Source organism: Oncorhynchus keta, unplaced genomic scaffold (assembly GCF_023373465.1).
Source record: "Oncorhynchus keta strain PuntledgeMale-10-30-2019 unplaced genomic scaffold, Oket_V2 Un_contig_8116_pilon_pilon, whole genome shotgun sequence".
Taxonomy (NCBI): Eukaryota; Metazoa; Chordata; class Actinopteri; order Salmoniformes; family Salmonidae; genus Oncorhynchus; species Oncorhynchus keta.
The window spans coordinates 30,487-39,808 of record NW_026289870.1 but is presented as its reverse complement, the minus strand read 5'-3'; the positions used below and the strand labels follow the sequence as shown (position 1 = coordinate 39,808).

General features: G+C 43.4%; 1 long non-coding RNA gene across 45 annotated transcripts; it reads right to left on the bottom strand.

Annotated features, from left to right (window-relative positions):
- Positions 1-896: 896 nt before the first annotated feature.
- Positions 897-8,322, bottom strand: LOC127926733 (uncharacterized). 45 transcript variants are annotated; one of them, XR_008124969.1, is made up of 6 exons: positions 7,788-8,322; positions 7,468-7,747; positions 6,970-7,049; positions 6,810-6,889; positions 6,141-6,220; positions 5,674-5,776 (listed from the first exon to the last, which is right to left on the bottom strand). It is a non-coding gene; the product is annotated as an uncharacterized LOC127926733 (long non-coding RNA). The 45 variants fall into 45 exon arrangements; XR_008124967.1 differs by having other exon boundaries at positions 5,715-5,817; XR_008124959.1 differs by having other exon boundaries at positions 5,745-5,857.
- Between the last annotated feature and the right edge of the window lie 1,000 nt (positions 8,323-9,322).

Here is a 9,322-nt window from a genome sequence, read left to right as displayed (position 1 = left end):
GAGGTCAGGGCTTTGTGATGGCCACTCCAATACATCGACTTTGATGTCCTTAAGCCATTTTGCCACAACTTTGGAAGTATGCTTGGGGTCGTTGTCCATTTGGAAGACCCATTTGCGACCAAGCTTTAACTTCCTGACTGATGTCTTGAGATGTTGCTTCAATATATCCACATCATTTTCCTACCTCTTGATGCCAACTATTTTGTGAGGTGCACCAGTCCCTCCTGCAGCAGCACCCCCACAACATGATGCTGCCACCCCCACAACATGGTGCTGCCACCCCCACAACATGGTGCTGCCACCCCCACAACATGGTGCTGCCACCCCCACAACATGATGCTGCCACCCCCACAACACCCATCAATGCCACTGGACTACACCCATCTATACCACTGGACTACACCCATCAATGCCACTGGACTACACCCATCTATACCACTGGACTACACCCATCTATACCACTGGACTACACCCATCTATACCACTGGACTACACCCATCTATACCACTGGACTACACCCATCAATGCCACTGGACTACACCCATCAATACCACTGGACTACACCCATCAATACCAATAGGGCCTACATATAACTAGACTACACCCATCTATACCACTAGGCCCTAGATATAACTAGACTGGACCCATCTATACCACTAGACTACACCCATCTATACCACTAGACAAGACCCATCTATACAACTAGGACCTAGATATAACTAGTCTACACCCATAGATATACCACTAGACTACACCCATCTATACCACTAGACCCATCTATACCACTAGACTACACCCATCTATACCACTGGGACCTAGATATAACTAGACCCATCTAACTAGACTACACCCATCTATACCACTAGACTACACCCATCTATACCACTAGACCCATCTATACCACTAGACTACACCCATCTATACCACTAGGACCTAGATATAACTAGACCCATCTAACTAGACTACACCCATCTATACCACTAGACTACACCCATCTATACCACTAGACTACACCCATCTATACCACTAGACTACACCCATCTATACCACTAGGACCTAGATATAACTAGACCCATCTAACTAGACTACACCCATCTATACCACTAGACTACACCCATCTATACCACTAGACTACACCCATCTATACCACTGGACCTAGATATAACTAGACTACACCCATCTATACAACTAGGCCCTAGATATAACTAGACCCATCTAACTAGACTACACCCATCTATACCACTAGACCCATCTATACCACTAGGACCTAGATATAACTAGACGACACCCATCTATACCACTAGACTACACCCATCTATACCACTAGGACCTAGATATAACTAGACCCATCTAACTAGACTACACCCATCTATACCACTAGACTACACCCATCTATACCACTAGACTACACCCATCTATACCACTAGGACCTAGATATAACTAGACTACACCCATCTATACCACTAGACTACACCCATCTATACCACTAGACTACACCCATCTATACCACTAGGACCTAGATATAACTAGACCCATCTAACTAGACTACACCCATCTATACCACTAGACTACACCCATCTATACCACTAGACTACACCCATCTATACCACTAGACTACACCCATCTATACCACTAGGACCTAGATATTACTAGACCCATCTAACTAGACTACACCCATCTATACAATGAGGCCCTAGATATAACTAGACTACACCCATCTATACCACAAGACTACACCCATCTATACAACAAGGCCCTAGATATAACTAGACTACACCCATCTATACCACTAGACCCATCTATACCACTAGACTACACCCATCTATACCACTAGGACCTAGATCTAACTAGACTACACCCATCTATACCACTAGGCCCTAGATATAACTAGACCCATCTAACTAGACTACACCCATCTATACCACTAGGCCCTAGATATAACTAGACCCATCTAACTAGACTACACCCATCTATACCACTAGACTACACCCATCTATACCACTAGACTACACCCATCTATACCACTAGGACCTAGATATAACTAGACCCATCTAACTAGACTACACCCATCTATACCACTAGACTACACCCATCTATACCACTAGACTACACCCATCTATACCACTAGGACCTAGATATAACTAGACCCATCTAACTAGACTACACCCATCTATACAACTAGGCCCTAGATATAACTAGACCCATCTAACTAGACTACACCCATCTATACCACTAGACCCATCTATACCACTAGGACCTAGATATAACTAGACGACACCCATCTATACCACTAGACTACACCCATCTATACCACTAGGACCTAGATATAACTAGACCCATCTAACTAGACTACACCCATCTATACCACTAGACTACACCCATCTATACCACTAGACTACACCCATCTATACCACTAGACTACACCCATCTATACCACTAGACTACACCCATCAATACCACTGACTACACCCATCAATACCACTAGACTACACCCATCAATACCAATAGGCCCTACATATAACTAGACTACACCCATCTATACCACTAGGCCCTAGATATAACTAGACTAGACTCATCTATACTACTAGACCCATCTATACCACTAGACAAGACCCATCTATACAACTAGGACCTAGATATAACTAGACTACACCCATAGATATACCACTAGACTACACCCATCTATACCACTAGACCCATCTATACCACTAGACTACACCCATCTATACCACTAGGACCTAGATATAACTAGACCCATCTAACTAGACTACACCCATCTATACCACTAGACTACACCCATCTATACCACTAGGACCTAGATATAACTAGACCCATCTAACTAGTCTATACCACTAGACTACACCCATCTATACCACTAGACCCATCTATACCACTAGACTACACCCATCTATACCACTAGGACCTAGATATAACTAGACCCATCTAACTAGACTACACCCATCTATACCACTAGACTACACCCATCTATACCACTAGGACCTAGATATAACTAGACCCATCTATACCACTAGACTACACCCATCTATACAACTAGGCCCTAGATATAACTAGACCCATCTAACTAGACTACACCCATCTATACCACTAGACCCATCTATACCACTAGGACCTAGATATAACTAGACGACACCCATCTATACCACTAGACTACACCCATCTATACCACTAGGACCTAGATATAACTAGACCCATCTAACTAGACTACACCCATCTATACCACTAGACTACACCCATCTATACCACTAGACTACACCCATCTATACCACTAGACTACACCCATCTATACCACTAGGACCTAGATATAACTAGACCCATCTAACTAGACTACACCCATCTATACAACTAGGCCCTAGATATAACTAGACCCATCTAACTAGACTACACCCATCTATACCACTAGACCCATCTATACCACTAGGACCTAGATATAACTAGACGACACCCATCTATACCACTAGACTACACCCATCTATACCACTAGGACCTAGATATAACTAGACCCATCTAACTAGACTACACCCATCTATACCACTAGACTACACCCATCTATACCACTAGACTACACCCATCTATACCACTAGACTACACCCATCTATACCACTAGGACCTAGATATAACTAGACCCATCTAACTAGACTACACCCATCTATACCACTAGACTACACCCATCTATACCACTAGACTACACCCATCTATACCACTAGACTACACCCATCTATACCACTAGGACCTAGATATAACTAGACCCATCTAACTAGACTACACCCATCTATACCACTAGACTACACCCATCTATACCACTAGACTACACCCATCTATACCACTAGGACCTAGATATAACTAGACCCATCTAACTAGACTACACCCATCTATACAACTAGGACCTAGATATAACTAGACTACACCCATCTATACCACAAGACTACACCCATCTATACAACGAGGCCCTAGATATAACTAGACTACACCCATCTATACCACTAGACTAGACCCATCTATACCACTAGACTACACCCATCTATACCACTAGGACCTAGATCTAACTAGACTACACCCATCTATACCACTAGGCCCTAGATATAACTAGACCCATCTAACTAGACTACACCCATCTATACCACTAGGCCCTAGATATAACTAGACCCATCTAACTAGACTACACCCATCTATACCACTAGACTACACCCATCTATACCACTAGACTACACCCATCTATACCACTAGGACCTAGATATAACTAGACCCATCTAACTAGACTACACCCATCTATACCACTAGACTACACCCATCTATACCACTAGACTACACCCATCTATACCACTAGGACCTAGATATAACTAGACCCATCTAACTAGACTACACCCATCTATACAACTAGGCCCTAGATATAACTAGACCCATCTAACTAGACTACACCCATCTATACCACTAGACCCATCTATACCACTAGGACCTAGATATAACTAGACAACACCCATCTATACCACTAGACTACACCCATCTATACCACTAGGACCTAGATATAACTAGACCCATCTAACTAGACTACACCCATCTATACCACTAGACTACACCCATCTATACCACTAGACTACACCCATCTATACCACTAGACTACACCCATCTATACCACTAGGGACCTAGATATAACTAGACCCATCTAACTAGACTACACCCATCTATACCACTAGACTACACCCATCTATACCACTAGACTACACCCATCTATACCACTAGGACCTAGATATAACTAGACCCATCTAACTAGACTACACCCATCTATACCACTAGACTACACCCATCTATACCACTAGACTACACCCATCTATACCACTAGGACCTAGATATAACTAGACCCATCTAACTAGACTACACCCATCTATACAACTAGGACCTAGATATAACTAGACTACACCCATCTATACCACAAGACTACACCCATCTATACAACGAGGCCCTAGATATAACTAGACTACACCCATCTATACCACTAGACTAGACCCATCTATACCACTAGACTACACCCATCTATACCACTAGGACCTAGATCTAACTAGACTACACCCATCTATACCACTAGGCCCTAGATATAACTAGACCCATCTAACTAGACTACACCCATCTATACCACTAGGCCCTAGATATAACTAGACCCATCTAACTAGACTACACCCATCTATACAACTAGGCCCTAGATATAACTAGACCCATCTAACTAGACTACACCCATCTATACCACTAGACCCATCTATACCACTAGGACCTAGATATAACTAGACGACACCCATCTATACCACTAGACTACACCCATCTATACAATGAGGCCCTAGATATAACTAGACTACACCCATCTATACCACAAGACTACACCCATCTATACAACGAGGCCCTAGATATAACTAGACTACACCCATCTATACCACTAGACTAGACCCATCTATACCACTAGGACCTAGATATAACTAGACTACACCCATCTATACCACTAGACTACACCCATCTATACAACGAGGCCCTAGATATAACTAGACCCATCTAACTAGACTACACCCATCTATACCACTAGACTAGACCCATCTATACCACTAGGACCTAGATATAACTAGACTATACCCATCTATACCACTAGGACCTAGATATAACTAGACTAGACCCATCTATACCACTAGGACCCTAGATATAGCTAGACTAGACCCATCTATACCACTAGGACCCTAGATATAGCTAGACTAGACCCATCTATACCACTAGGACCCTAGATATAGCTAGACTAGACCCATCTATACCACTAGGACCCTAGATATAGCTAGACTAGACCCATCTATACCACTAGGACCTAGATATAACTAGACTGACCCATCTATACCACTAGGACCCTAGATATAGCTAGACTAGACCCATCTATACCACTAGGACCCTAGATATAGCTAGACTAGACCCATCTATACCACTAGGACCCTAGATATAGCTAGACTAGACCCATCTATACCACTAGGACCCTAGATATAGCTAGACTAGACCCATCTATACCACTAGGACCCTAGATATAGCTAGACTAGACCCATCTATACCACTAGGACCCAGATATAGCCAGACTAGACCCATCTATACCACTAGACCCAGATATAGCTAGACTAGACCCATCTATACCACTAGGACCTAGATATAGCTAGACTAGACCCATCTATACCACTAGGACCTAGATATAGCTAGACTAGACCCATCTATACCACTACGACCTAGATATAGCTAGACTAGACCCATCTATACCACTACGACCTAGATATAGCTAGACTAGACCCATCTATACCACTAGGCCTAGATATAGCCAGACTAGACCCATCTATACCACTAGGCCCTAGATATAACTAGACCCATCTATACCACTAGGACCCTAGATATAGCTAGACCCATCTATACCACTAGGACCCTAGATATAGCTAGACTAGACCCATCTATACCACTAGGACCCTAGATATAGCTAGACTAGACCCATCTATACCACTAGGACCCTAGATATAGCTAGACTAGACCCATCTATACCACTAGGACCCAGATATAGCTAGACTAGACCCATCTATACCACTATGACCTAGATATAGCTAGACTAGACCCATCTATACCACTAGGACCCTAGATATAGCTAGACCCATCTATACCACTAGGACCCTAGATATAGCTAGACTAGACCCATCTATACCACTAGGACCCTAGATATAGCTAGACTAGACCCATCTATACCACTAGACCTAGATATAGCCAGACCAGACCATCTATACCACTAGGACCTAGATATAGCTAGACTAGACCCATCTATACCACTAGGACCTAGATATAGCTAGACTAGACCCATCTATACCACTAGGACCTAGATATAGCCAGACTGGACCCATCTATACCACTAGGACCTAGATATAGCTAGACTAGACCCATCTATACCACTACGACCTAGATATAGCTAGACTAGACCCATCTATACCACTAGGACCTAGATATAGCTAGACTAGACCCATCTATACCACTAGGACCTAGATATAGCTAGACTAGACCCATCTATACCACTAGGCCCTAGATATAACTAGACCCATCTATACCACTAGGACCCTAGATATAGCTAGACCCATCTATACCACTAGGACCCTAGATATAGCTAGACTAGACCCATCTATACCACTAGGACCCTAGATATAACTAGACTAGACCCATCTATACCACTAGGACCCTAGATATAGCTAGACTAGACCCATCTATACCACTAGGACCCTAGATATAGCTAGACTAGACCCATCTATACCACTAGGACCCAGATATAGCTAGACTAGACCCATCTATACCACTATGACCTAGATATAGCTAGACTACACCCATCTATACCACTAGACTACACCCATCTATACCACTAGGACCTAGATATAGCTAGACTGGACCCATCTATACCACTAGGACCTAGATATAGCTAGACTGGACCCATCTATACCACTAGGACCTAGATATAGCTAGACTGGACCCATCTATACCACTAGGACCTAGATATAGCTAGACTAGACCCATCTATACCACTAGGACCTAGATATAGCTAGACTAGACCCATCTATACCACTAGGACCTAGATATAGCTAGACTAGACCCATCTATACCACTAGGACCTAGATATAGCTAGACTAGACCCATCTATACCACTAGGACCTAGATATAGCTAGACTAGACCCATCTATACCACTAGGACCTAGATATAGCTAGACTACACCCATCTATACCACTAGGACCTAGATATAGCTAGACTAGACCCATCTATACCACTAGGACCTAGATATAGCTAGACTATACCACTAGACCCATCTATACCACTAGACTAGACCCATCTATACCACTAGACTAGACCCATCTATACCACTAGACTAGACCCATCTATACCACTAGACTAGACCCATCTATACCACTAGACCCTAGATATAACTAGACTACACCCATCTATACCACTAGGCCCTAGATATAACTAGACTACACCACTAGACCCATCTATACCACTAGACTAGACCCATCTATACCACTAGGCCCTAGATATAGCTAGACTAGACCCATCTATACCACTAGGCCCTAGATATAGCTAGACTAGACCCTTAGGACCAAACATTGGCTGGCTATATAAATGATGGTTAACACTGATACTGCTTGACTGCCCACACAGAACTCAATGTTTTTTGTAATGACACGTGACGTGAGAGTTACTCAACAGTTCCCAAAGCCACTCTACAATCATACAACCTAGAGGTCGTAGCAGGTCCGTCCATCTCACACCAGGTCTCATCCCTACAGAGAACGGGATGCCCATTTTAAGAAGGACGACTAAGCTGTTCCATCCATTGTCTACAAAACATTCCGGCCCGCTGTAGAACTCCAGAATAGAACACCGCTGGGAATGTCTTCTGAAATCAAACACACACCACCATTCTACAATCTCGAGGCTAAAATGATGAAGTAAGTTAGTTACGTCAGCCACACCATAAAGGGGCAGAGCCTACAACAGTGTTGCCACTAATGGGTTCCATCTATCCATCTCTAAAACTAAATTAAACGTGGCGGTTCTCGGACACTGATAAAGCCTAGTCCTGGACTAAAAAGCACTTTCAATTGGGATTCTCTAATGAGCTTGCTTTTTAATCCAACGCCAACCGCTATCCAGGAAACCACCCCCAAGGGGTATGTCAGAGTTCTGCCGTGAACAGACACAGGTCTGAAAGAGTCTGGTAGCAACACAGGCCTACACTTCTTAGGAAAGTGTAGGAGCATGGTGAAGGAAGGTGTAGGGCAACAAGTTTGTCAAAGGCCCCAGTGCAGTTTGTCAAAGGCCCAGTGCAGTTTGTCAAAGGCCCCAGTGCAGTTTGTCAAAGGCCCCAGTGCAGTTTGTCAAAGGCCCCAATGCAGTTTGTCAAAGGCCCAGTGCAGTTTGTCAAAGGCCCCAGTGCAGTTTGTCAAAGGCCCCAGTGCAGTTTGTCAAAGGCCCCAGTGCAGTTTGTCAAAGGCCCCAGTGCAGTTTGTCAAAGGCCCCAGTGCAGTTTGTCAAAGGCCCCAGTGCAGTTTGTCAAAGGCCCCAGTGCAGTTTGTCAAAGGCCCCAGTGCAGTTTGAAGCTTGGAGTCACTATTTTTATGTTTGGAAAAATAACGTTCTCAAAGTAAACGGCCTATTTCTCAGGACCAGATGCTAGAATATGCATATAATTGACAGATTAGGATAGAAGACACTGTAAAGTTTCCAAAACTGTCAATTTTTATTCTGTGAGTTAAACAGAACTGATATTGC